This window comes from Aedes albopictus, chromosome 2, assembly GCF_035046485.1.
Source record: "Aedes albopictus strain Foshan chromosome 2, AalbF5, whole genome shotgun sequence".
In the NCBI taxonomy this organism is placed as follows: domain Eukaryota; kingdom Metazoa; phylum Arthropoda; class Insecta; order Diptera; family Culicidae; genus Aedes; species Aedes albopictus.
In genome coordinates this window covers 331,942,638-331,956,234 of record NC_085137.1, presented here as the reverse complement: position 1 = coordinate 331,956,234, position 13,597 = coordinate 331,942,638, and the positions used below count along the sequence as shown (strand labels likewise).

The window sequence follows — 13,597 nt, the reverse complement described above, 5'->3', positions numbered from 1 at the left end:
GAATCACTGTACAATTGCGCTTGAAATGAGTGCCACAATGGTAATTTTCTCCGCTAAAGCAAGTCTTGTTAGAATTTTCTTGACACTGCGTACCGTTGTACAGGAATCACACTCGTATCACATGTCTGTCCGGGGTATAATGCGACTTCTTAGCATACTGTTTTCGAAGGTTCGCAACGGAGCACTACTGAAAGCGGATCGTCTGGCGAGTTTTGTTGGGCGCGAAGTAATAGATAGATCAACAGCTCGACAGTCACCAAAGAGCCATGGGGCTAAAGGACCGTCCATAAATGCCGTAGCTTTTAGGCGGGATTCTCAAAAATGCTAAGAATCATGTATTGGCTATGGGAAAATAGGCTACCTGTGGAGAGGGTGGTGTGGAGATTAGTAGCTCGAATTAAAAGCTAGAAGAAGAAGATGAAGAAGGAGAAGAAGAAAAAGAACAAGAAGAAGCAGTGGAGCGGCGGTTACGAACAATCGCATAACGTGGTAAGTAATGGCAGTTAGAGTCTACCAGTGAGGAAAGGAAGGTACATACTGCCGGATTTCAGTAGAGCACCGCCGCATCCGGAACTGCGAGACACTTCGGAGGCTCCAGTCCGCTCGCAGAGCGTTGAAAAGCGGTACGCAAGTTGAAGCTATGCTAACTGTACTTGAATGAGCACGAGACCACCGGCTGCATGCCAAGCTTGCGTTGCAGCACCGAAGGTTGTATTAGGTATGAGGAACTAGGTTTCGAAGAGGAGGTGGATATTGAAAATCTTCCAAAAAATGTCTAAGCATTTTGTGGATACTCCCCAAGAAGCGTCACAACCTGGTGCTCCATTTCATCAGGCCAGAGACGCAGAACAAACGATCACGCTGCACAGCCAAAGTAAACCATGATTTATCGAATGATTCTCGTCACATTACATCACACGGCAAGCATTCGGTGAACACTGTTGCGTTTCTGGATGAAGGATCGTCCGTCATGTACCTATGCTGGTCAAAAGGGCACTTGTTCGAGGCGCGACACAGTCTCGCACAGGACCGCTGGAGATTTCCGAATCAAGAAATATCCGCAGTGCGCGCGTCTATTCGTCGTGGCAAGCTGAACCGTTGAATCAGGTATCCCCTCAGGAGCAACACGATCTCCTGAATAGGTATTACACATACGCTGGAGGAGTCTGGCATTTCTTTTGCCTTCCTGCCGGATTTTGAAGAAAACGAAGACGAGAAGGATCGGCGATCATTACGAGAAGGATTAGCTGTAGAGAAACGACAACACCGATTATCCTGACAGCTACACAGTTAGATTAAATCAAATTATTCAATGAAAAAAAATACCGGAACTGGGTCTCTGTGAACACGTAAATTGGAGATTTTCGGTGAAATCAATAAAATTACAGGAAAAAATCAAAGAAATCAAAGAAACCACCGAAAAATCGGTGAAAAAATGCAAATTTACGACAATACTGTGAACATTTAACCGTACAGATTGGTGATGGGACTATTTTAGTCAAATTGATCACTTTAAAACCACTTTGGCAGATAACATTTGTAAAAATTCAAATATTTGCAAAATAATTTCAGCAAAACCAGTACTGGGTGAACCTCCATGAAACTACGTTACAGAATTTCGTTCAACAAATTTGAACCAAGATTTGAACTTAAAATTAAAAAACTTCAAAAAAAAAATATGAAATTGCCACTTTGGGGAAAAATTGATCAGCATACAATGGAGCATCGATAAAAACAGAAAATTGCACAGCCATTCATTGAAACAACCCTGGAAAATGATAGAAACCACTATTTCTATTATTTTTCTTTAATGTTTGCAGTACAACGCTAATGCATTACCAGCATTAACCCTTTGGAGCCGGAGTGGTCACGTATGACCGCAAAATAGGATCGGCTGTTTAAATACATCCATCCAATAAAACAGAACACTGTCTTCGGCAAAGTTGTTGCAAATTCAGTCCTCTATTAAGGGAAAATATGAATATTTGTATTTCAGACTCAATTACCAACCTAGAACATCCTGAACACCATGAAATTTGAAAAAAAATCTAATTAATTGATATAACAGTTGTCCAAAAACTGAATATGGGTTAATAATTAATAATGGGTTACGTTCATATGTATTCATTGAACATTCTTCAATAACACCAAAATGTGTTTTATATTCTGGGATGTTCTAGGTGTTCCAAACTGTCCTAGAGTGAAGGCCTTCAAATTTACAAGAATAGTTTTATGTGTTTTCGACATGAAAAATAGCATTGTGTAATCTACTGGCATCCGTGAAGCTCTTGACATCTACACTTGACACTCGTAACAGCAGCCATGTCTGACATACTGAGTAAGATTTCATAACCAACCGCGGTTACTGGAGCAACCTGAAGAGTTCTTGTTTGTTATAAACCTCTGGGATATTGAGAGTCGTCCAAACTGTTCTATAATGAAGTACTTCAAATCTACAAGAATAACTTAACGTGTTTTCGCCATAAATAATATCATTGCATAATCTGCTGCGATCCGTGAAGCTCTTGAAATCTCAAATATCATTTAGAGACACTATAGGGGTCAGCCAAACTACCTTGGAGTTCAGAACTTTAGATCTACTCTCGTAACAACAATCTGTTATACTTAGTAACGTTGCATAATCAACCGCGGTGACTAGACCAACGTGAAGTCATCTATACATTATTACAAACCTTTAACCTTAAGTTTAACTATTGAAAGCAACAGTAGTTAACTTAAACATTGCACATCCAACTGTAATCTGTAATTCCCTTGGAATTTCATGAGTCATTCCAAGATAGTTTTGAGATATTCCAGATCAACTACACTACTCAGACGACCATTGCTTCAGTTGTGGTAATATCTATTGCTACTTTGTTAAGTAGTGTTACATAATCCACTTTATTTATCAAAGTAGTTCGAGGAACAATGTTGTATATTTTACGAGTATTATGGGCCATCCTTACTGTTATGGAGCTTAGTTGATAAAAACAACAACTGTAACATAAGGTGATTTTGTTTTAGATAGTAACGTTGCACAACCATATAGGATCCATGAACTTCTTAACTCTCAAGGGTCACTCGATGACAGTTTTGTGGTTATTTAGGTCATCCAAACTTTTATGGACACTCAACTTCATATCTACACTTGCAATGCTAGCCTGATGCACTGAATAATGATACATAATGAACCATATTTACTTAAGACTAGTAGGCATTGTTCTGTACCTTTGCTTGTTCAAACTTTTCTGAAAATCATTTTTTTAATCTGCATTCGTTGTAGTCATTATTTGTGCTATAAAAACTTACGGAACCTAATCTAACCCACCCATATCCGTAAACTTCTGTGAAACTCAGAGCCATTCCAAAATGCATACCTTTGAGATATTTCAGGATTACCAAACTTCCCTAACTAAGAACTTCCAGTGGGTAGTACGCAGATCGCCAGAAATTTCTTAGCCTAACTCGATGCGTGGATAATTCAGGCAAGGAATCGCTCAAGAAATAATAAAGCGTCGCTTTATTCCGAATCCTAGTACGAAGCTAAAACGAAGTGCATGCCTCGCATAAGGGAAGATATGACGAAGTCACATCTCGAGCACATATCTGAAGGCAAATGTGGGACGCAACCGAGGATAATTACTACAGCCACGAACCGAGTGTTGTGGTGAAGAATTGTTGATTCAGTTTTATTATAAATGCCCCAGGTAACCAATAAGCAGTTAAAATTGCATTTATTTAGCACTATATGCGCCTTTACTGCAGGTCATTAAATGCTAATATGTCGTATATGCGCCATAAGTGCTAATTAAATGCAGGTTTTGGCCCAATATACGGCCGATTTAATGCTTATCTTTCCTATCCCCAAAAAAACGAACATAAACAAAAATATTTTCCCCTGCGCATTTCAGTCGCTTCATATTCTTCCCTTTCTATTTTTACTCACACTCTCCTCTGCGTCTTTGGGGCTGTTGTTTATTTTTGCAGTTGTTTTTTGCTGTTCCCGCTGAAATTGGGATTCGATCTCACAATCCTCTGGCTGATGATGATGCTGAACCGCGCTACAGGATGAGCTAGAAACGATCAGATAATGTGCGTTGATTTTTTGATCTATTAAAGGCTTGAGTACCACACCGGCAGTTATTTTGCTGGCCCGGACAACGGCTCGGACAAGTGCTGATAATTGAACATTCCACATAATACACGATGGCATAATTGGTTTCTTATTACATGCGATTTATTTGGAAAACATTTGTTCTCTCATTGATTTGCTTCGTTGCTACCAGTAAATGATAGGACATCTGAATGGTAATGGATCCTATAGTCGTGGCACATGAATTGAAAAGTTGAAATGTGTAACAGTTTTAGCATCGCTCATCTCTCTTAGCAGTTTTATGGCAATAAAGTAGCAGTTAGGATGCTTGTTAACTAAAAAATATCGTGCATTTGAAATGCTACACAACAGCTGTTCGATTTAAGGCAGCATTTGAATTGCTAATACAGAGCAATTCAGCAGTCGAACTGCTACCATACAGCAGTAAGCAGATATAATGCAGTTTTATAGCTGAAATACAGCTTATTTAAATGCTTATTGGTTACCTGGGTGTTATCAACGCTAAATTAATGAAATATAGATACAATCATTACGTGGTAGTGTAACTCAAAACAGCATAAAAGATATTATTACGGCTGTAGACTTCGTGTAGTATATTGCAGGACAGTGTGTACGATTCTGAATATCTGAAGCTATGTCATAATCTCTGATTTTATTCTCTGAGCCCCAGTAAGTGTAATATATTAAACAATATTACTTCAATTGCCGTAGATGCTAGACTTTTGCCATTTTAATAGTTTGGATGGCCCCAGTTGATCTGATGATGTCCATAGAACATTCAGAAGATTTACTGGACATAAGAGATTACGTTTTGGATGACCAAGGATATCCCGACTGATCTGATACTCTCTTTCGAACTTCCAGAAGACTTAATGGACATGATAGATTACAAATCATAGCTTTGTATAATGAAAGAATTTATTGTTACACCCGTAGACTTTAGGATCTCAACTCAAAAACAGTTCGGATGACCTAGGATATCCCGACTGACCTGATACTGTTTTTTTTAACTTTCAGAAGAATTACTGGACAAGATAGATTACAAATCGTAGCAGTGTATGGTGACATAAGTGGCCGTTACTTCCGTAGATTTCAGTATCCAAACTCAAGAACAATTTGGATGACCTTGTATATCCCGACTTATTCGATACTGTCTATGAAATTTTCAGAAGACTTACTAGACATGATAGAATACAGAATACTGTTACACCCGTAGACTTTAGGATCTAAACTCAAGAACAGTTTGGATGACCTGAGATATCCCGATAGACCTGATACTGTCTATTGAGCTTTCAGAAGAGTTACTGGACATGATGGATAACAATTAGTAGCTGTTTGTAATGAAATAAGTTACCGCTTTTCAAATGGAAATCGTCCGAAGGGGTATTTCCCTCTTCCAAATTTTTAGTTAAAAATAAATAAATATATAAATAAGTTACCGTTACACCCGTAGACTTTAGGATCCAAACTCAAGAACAATTTGGATGACCTAGGATATCCCGATTGATCTGATACTATCTTTTGAACTTTCAAAAGACTTACTGGACATGATAGCATACAAATCGTACGACACGAATGCACAATTGTGTAAAGTGTCGATAATAAACAAACAAACAAAACATACAAATCGTAGCTTTGTTTAATGAAGAAGTTACTGTTACACCCGTAGACTTTAGGACCTAAACTCAAGAACAGTTTCGATGACATAGGATATGCAAAAAATACGTTGCATCATATTCTACCTTCTTTATGCTGTTGAGCCTCAAAACCACAGAAATACGTAGAAAAAACTATATAATAACGCTTGGAAAAATTCCGGCTTTGAGTTAAAAAAAAAAACTTAAAAATGTGCAAAATGAAGTAAGTTTATCAAAACCTATGAAAGTGATCAAATTTGCATATTTACCCAAATTGACATTTCACAATTTCTAAAATAACGTATGTTATGAAAATACATGCTCGCCAAATTCTATATCGTTCTAAAGTGGGTCGCAAGTTGAAAAGGTTTGGGAATCCCTGAACTAAAGTGGTTTTGACATACACTCCCGTTCAAAAGTTTGGGGTCACCCCCTCAAAAACATGTCATTTTTTAGGCCCATATCTCCGCCAATTTGCGTCCGATTTCAAAACCCTAGGTTTCATTCAAAAGATAATAAGTCAAAGAAACTTTGAACATGATTTAAAAGAAACTTTTTCAAAAAAATTTGTATGTTAACTTAACCCAAAGTTGCCAAATTTTCTAAAAAATGAATATAAACTTACGGCACTGTCGCTGGAAGTTGGGTCGACCAAATTTTAAGATGAGAGCGGTAATATGACCCATTTTCTATTAGCTTTCAACTGCTTTTTACAGAACTTAGCTAAAAAATCTAGAAAAAAAAGTTATTAAGTAAATTAATCCTTGATGTCATCGACCAAAAGTTTGGGGTCACCCCTCAATATGATGTATCGGCCAAAAGTTTGGGGTCACTTTCGTAAAACATGGAAAAGTGATTTGGTGATATCTTCGTCATCTATAGTTCAATTTTAATTATTTTTGGCTCATTTCAAAGATAATTAACTAAATTTACGTTTGATATCTTCAACTTAACGTATTTAACGATTTTTGTATATAAAAATGTTATGTAAAGTTAGCACATTTTACCACGCTTCAAAAAATGAGTCAACTTTACGTTAAGTTTTAGTATGTAAATTTCAACATATATGTGTGGTTCAATGTCTTTGCAGTAAGTATCATTCATTTTGTTTCAAATAAGCCAAGAAGAATTAAAATTGAATGAAAGATGACAAAGATATCAACAAATCACTTTTCTATGTTTTACGATAGTGACCCTAAACTTTTGGCCGATACAGCATTTTGAGGGGTGACCCCAAACTTTTGGTCGATGACATCAAGAATTAATTTACTTAATAACTTTTTTTTCTAGATTTTTTAGCTAAGTTCTGTAAAAAGCAGTTGAAAGCTAATAGAAAATGGGTCATATTACCGCTCTCATCTTAAAATTTGGTCGACCCAACTCCAGCGACAGTGCCGTAAGTTTATATTCATTTTTTAGAAAATTTGGCAACTTTGGGATAAGTTTACATACAACATTTTTTGAAAAAGTTTCTTTTAAATCATGTTCAAAGTTTCTTTGACTTATTATCTTTTGAATGAAACCTAGGGTTTTGAAATCGGACGCAAATTGGCGGAGATATGGGCCTAAAAAAATGGCATGTTTTTGAGGGGGTGACCCCAAACTTTTGAACGGGAGTGTATGTTACTTTTCCATACATCAGTATAACTTGAAAGAACAGCCTAAAAAGAAATAAGGATAACGAAGATTTTTAGCGGGATTCAAGGGCAATAAAAGAGGTTTCAGAGACGATTCAGGCGCTGCAGGGCGCTTCAGGAGTGATGACAAATTTCAAGACCATTGCACAGTGGTCCACGAACCAGATTTACGAGGAAAGATGCATGCAGCGCCTTCAAATGATTTTTTAGACAAATATGGTCTTCTACAAAGTTGTTCCTAAAAATAAGGCCCTCTTTTCAATATACATGAAAATTAGGGTGGTCCATATTTTTAAAGAAATAGGAAACCAAACTTTTTTATTTGCAAAAATAACTATATACATTTTTCGGAATAGTTGTAGATCTATCAATTTTGAGTAAGTTTACCAAAGACACTTTTTATGTAGCTTTGAAATTGACCGATCTAGAGGTATTTTTCTGAATAAGCTTAGGGTGGTTAAATAAAAACCAGTTTTCTGGCGTTAACTTTTTCAGTTTCGATTTTTCATCAAAGTCTTCCAAGAAACACTTGTAGAGCATTTGAAGACGCGTCGTTTCGTGCGCTGAGATGGTCGTTATCTCTTTTGGTTCAAAAGTTACAGATATTTTTCTAAAAAAAATCATAGTTTTTTAAAAAGGTGTTATGACGGGTTGGGGCAAACATAAAAAAATATCTTTTGCCCGCATTCAAAAGAAGAAATGTTGTTATAAAACATCAAAAATAAAATAGAGGGGTGTTATTTTTGTAACTCAAGTGAAAAATACTTGAAAAGTGCCTACTTTTTCTAGAAAATCATCAATATCTTTTGAACGGAATGATGTAGCAACATTTTCAGCGCACGCAAATGCCTAGCAGGGCAGGGCCTCGTTGCCTTTGAGAGCCCCTGATACCCGATCAGACCACCTGAAATGCCCCTGAACCCCCATAAAATCTCCAAAAAACGCGCCTGAAACCTTCTTACTTTCCGAAACCCTCAAAATCGCTCATGAAACTCTCACAAAACCTGATAATATCTTTTAAGAAGCTGTAGACAAAATTCTTGTCTTGAAAAATTCCGTCCATAGATTAATATTCCTGCAAGTGAGTGGGACAGAAATACAAGTTTTCATTAGGTTAGATTTTGTATTTTTGTAAAAGAACCCTTAAAATAAGTTGTTTAGCTGGGGCCGTGACGTGGTCATGGGTTCGATTCCAACCCCGGCTCTTGCATTTTTTTGTTAGTTGCTCTTTTCCCTAAGAGCGGCTGACATCTGACCCTCTTCTGAGCATATGCTCTAGCAGACCTGGAAACTTGGATATCAACTAACGGCAACTCATAATGTACCACCAATCGGACTAAAAAAGGAACAAAAGCCTGGATCAACATCCTCGTGCTCATCATTCTATCATGGAAAAGTGACAGCAGCGCAAAGGCAACCTTTTTTATATAGTAGAATGAGAATAGAATACATTTAGGCGCTGTACAAAGTGTAAGTGCAGCTGCCAACTAGAATCGCTCTCGCAGTGCCCTAGTAGACAAAAAAGATGTAAATTAGGTTAAGTGGTTAAGAATAAAAAAAAAAATAAGTTGTTTTTGTTATAAACGTTCGTTTAGGCCTTCTGGCAGATTCTTTAAAGTTCTACAAAGTTGTACTATATGGTAAAGCAGTTTTCATTGTTAAGGACTGAAGTATCAAAGACCAGCAGATATAACAAGTGTTATTACTATTGTTGTCGATTACTATTATATTACTATTGTTGTCGAATCAAACGGCATACTTTTATTTAACCCTTTGGAGCCGGAGGGGTCATATATGACCCCAACATAGAAACGACTGTATAAATTCTCCCATTCGATAAAACAAAATACTGTCTTCGGCAAAGTTGTTGCATATTTAGTCCTCTATTAGGAAAAAATGGGAACATTTGTATTTGGGACTTCATTGAAATCCTAGAACATCCTGAACACCATGAAATTTGGAAAAACGAAATAATTGACGTACCAGTTGTTCTAAAAGCTGAGCTTGGATGTGGGTCACGTTTATATGTATTCATTTAGCCTTCGTTAAGGTCATCAAAAGGTATTTTATATTCTGGGATGTTCTAGGTGTTTCAAACTGTCCCATAGTGAAGTCCTTCAATTCTACAAGAATAAGGTTGTGTATTTTCGCCACAAATAATAGCATTGCATAACCTACTGGAATCCGTTAAGCTCTTGACATCTACAATATCATTTATAGACACTATAGGGATATTCCAGGTCAGCCAAACTACCTTGGAGTTCAGAACTTCAGGTCTACACTAGTAACAGTAGATATATTTGTTATACTGAGTATCGTTGTATAATCAACCGTAGTTACTGGAGCAACCTGAAGTAAACTAGCTTATTGGAAACCTTTGGGACATTTAGGGTCGTCCAAACTGTTATATAATGAAGTCCTCCAAATCTACAAGAAAAACTTAATGTGTTTTTGCCATAAATAGTTATATTGCATAATCTGCTGGGATCCGCAAAGCTCTTAAAATCTCAAATGTCATTTAGAGATACTACAGGGATATTCCAGGTCAGCCAAACTACCTTGGAGTTCAGGACTTCAAGTCTACACTCGTAACAGTGTCCATATCTGTTATACTGAGTAACGCTGCATTATCAACCACAGTTACTGGAGCAATCTGAAGTCTACTAGCTTATTAGAAACCTTTGGGACATTCAGGGTCGTCCGAACTGTTCTACAATGAAGTTCTTCAAATCTGCTAGAATAATTTTATGTATTTTCGCCACAAATAATAGCATTGCATAAACTACTGGGATCCGTGAAACCTTGATATCTACAATGTCATTCATAGACACTATAGGGATATTCCAGGTCAGCAAAACTGCCTTGTAGTTCAGAACTTCAGATCTACAATCGTAGCAGTAGCCATATCTGTTTTACTGAGTAACGCTGCATAAACAAGCGCAATTCCTGTAGCAATCTGAAGTCTACTAGCTTATTATAATCCTTTGGGACATTCAGGGTCGTCCAAATTGTTCTATAATGAAGCACTTCCATTCTACCAGAAAAGCTTTATGTGTTTTCGCCATAAATTGTAAGTATTGCATAATCTGCTGGGACCCGTGAAGCTCTTGAAATCTCAAATGTCGTTTATAGACACTACAAGGATATTCCAGATCAGCCAAACTACCTTAGAGTTCAGGACTTCCGGTCTGCAGTCGTAACAACAGCCATAACTAAGTAACGTTGCATATTTATCCGTGGATACTGGACTAATCTGAAGGCTACATTTTTTTTATTATTATAAACCTTTGTGACATCCAGATTCGTCCAAACTGTTATACAATGAAGTCCTTCAAATCTACAAAAAAAAACTTGTTGTGTTTTCACTATTAATAATAGCATAGTATAATCTGCTGAGATCCGTGAAGCTCTTGAAATCTGAAATATCATTTAGAGACACTATGAGAATGTTCCAGGTCTGCCAAACTATTTTTGAGTTCAGAACTTCAGGTCTACTCTCGTAATGTCAGCTATATCTGTCATACTGAGTATCGTTTCATAATCAATCGCGGGGGCTGGACCAACCTGAAGTCTACTATATATTATTATGAACCTTTGGGATACTGAGGGTCGTTCAAACTATCCTGAAGTTTAGCTCTCGATTGTAACAGTATTGATTCTTACAATGAACTTTAAACTGTAATCTTTAATCCTGCTGGCATATCATGAGTCATTTCAAGATAGTTTAGAGATATTCCAGATCAACAACACTACTCTGAAGACCATTGCTTCAGGTCTACACTAGTGATAATAGCTTTTGCCACTACCTTAAGTAGTGTTACTACTTACCAAAGTAGTTAGAGGAACAACAAGCGTTGTTATACATATATTTTTGGTTTATTATTGGCTTCCTTACTGTTATAAAGCTTAGTTGATAAAAAAAAATCACAATAACATTCAGAAGACTTACTGGAGATGATAGATTACAGCTTTTAATGAAAGAAGCTACGGTTATACCCGTAGACTTCAAGATCTAATTTCAAGAACAGTTTGGATGACCTAGGATTTCCCGACTGATCCGATACTGTCTATTTACCTTTCAGAAGACTCACTGGACATGATATATAACAAATCGTAGCTTAGTATAATGAACAAAAGTTACCGTTACACCCGTAGACTTTAGGATCCAAACTCAAGAACAGTTTGGATGACCTAGGATATCGCGACTGATCAAATAATATCTATTAACCTTTCGGAAGACTTACTGGACATGATAGATTACAAATCGTAGCTTTGTATAATTAAAAAAGTTACCGTTACACCCGTAGACTTTAGGATCTTAAATTAAGAACAGTTTGCATGACCTAGGATATCCTGACTGATCTGATACTGTACATTGAACTTTTAGAAGAGTTACTGGACATTATGGATTACAAATTGTAGCTTTGTATAATGAAAAAAGTTACCATAACACCCGTAGACTTTAGGATCCAAACTCAAGAACAGTTTGGATGACCTAGAATATCCCTACTGATTTGATACTGTCTATTAGCCTTTCAGAAGACTTACTGGATATAATAGATAACAAATCGTAGCTTTGTGTAATGAAAAAAATTACCGTTACACCCGTAGACTTCAAGATCTAAACTTAAGGACAGTTTGGATGACCTAGGATATCCCGACTGATCTAATATTATCTAATAACCTTCCAGAAGACTTACTGGAAATGATAGATTACAAATCGTAGCTTTGTATAATGAAAAAAGTTACCGCTATACCCGTAGACTTAAGGATCTAAACTCAAAAATAGTTTGGGTGACCTAGGATATCCAGAAAAAATATTCTGCATAATATTCTACCGTTTTTATGCTATTGACGACCAAAACTACCGAAACACGAAGAAAAAACTCCATAATAATGCTTGGGAAAATTCCGGCTTCAAAGGGTTTTAAATTATTACATATTGATCAATAGGTTTATTTTTCACACATAGGTATTCATTCCAAATATAGATCACGACCTATACCAATTCTTGTTTTAACACCTCCAGTCAGCAGTGTAGATCAGACATCCCACATACTATAGACCGTACACTGGTCCACTGGTGGTCACTCATGTATGAACCACAATGGACATTCAAACGTCCCATTCGTCGACACACTAGTAGGTAGAGTAGGTAGTAGCACAAAACACGCGAGAAAAGGAGAATGTGAGACCGGCCACCATCAGCCAGCACCTCGGCCCTCGATGATCTTTGTGCCTGACCGACGTCACTGTCATGCTGCTCTGAGACGTCGTCGACGTCGTCGTTGTCGTCGTCGTCGCATTGCACAATATTCACAGTCCAAGATCCAGCCGAAGGCGACACCAAGCAGTCGACCGGTCGAGATCGAACGCCACCCCCTCTCTAGACCCAGCAGAAATATCAGTCCCAGCAGCCACAACAATCACCACAACCACCACAGCCACAACGGTTCACTGTTAGTAGAGCAAAGGAGCGAAAGATCGCGGCCACGCGCGCGACGGCTTTTTTGCTAAGCTATACGGTACGGTACGGTACGCCACCTGGTAGAAGTGTCCAGCCCCGGGAGAGCCGAAACGCGATGCTATGCTACAGAAGGTCGAAATGAGACTGCAGAGGCTGAAATCAAATCACTTTCGATTTTGAATAAAAGACACCGTCTGTGCTCTCGGTGTTTCCATTCCGTGCATCTCTGGTGGAGCCCAGCCGCAGCAGCAGCGTAGCCAAGCCATGCGGACTTGTTTCACTCTCGACTCGATGGCGGCGGCGGCGCGACGAGCTCAAGATGAAAAATATGCGCTGCGTGCTGAAGCTACTGCATATGTGAGGTATACAGGTAGGTACGCATAGCCGTTCAAGAGATGAGGATCTGAGGCAACAACAACCGGCGCTGCTGGCAGCTTCGCAACTTTAGGAACATCGCCCGAAAGTGTTGGTTCACTTTCGATCTCGCACGACAGCAGTGATGCAAAATGGTTCAGTTTTGATGTTGATGATGCGCTCGACTCAGCTGATAACGCTGATAACTGTGATATGAATGGCTCTTATGGCCATCTCAGCTCAAATCAACTCAAATCAACCCAAATAAACTCAAATCAACTCAAATCAACTCAAATCAACTCAAATCAACTCAAATCAACACAAATCAACTCAAATCAACTCAAATCAACTCAAATCCAGTCAAATCAACTCAAATCAACTCAAATCA

At 37.9% G+C, this 13,597-nt stretch overlaps 1 protein-coding gene across 3 annotated transcripts in view; it reads right to left on the bottom strand.

The window, feature by feature from the left end:
- LOC109398030 (collectin-10) overlaps positions 1 to 13,321 on the bottom strand; it is a 240,539-nt gene extending 227,218 nt beyond the window's left edge. Inside the window, exon 1 of one of the 3 annotated variants that reach the window (XR_009997849.1) lies at positions 12,825 to 13,321. The gene's annotated coding sequence lies outside the window, so the exon portion shown is untranslated. Of the gene's footprint in view, positions 1 to 12,818 lie in introns of all 3 variants that reach the window. The other 2 variants (XR_009997847.1, XR_009997848.1) reach the window with 2 other exon arrangements.
- Between the last annotated feature and the right edge of the window lie 276 nt (positions 13,322 to 13,597).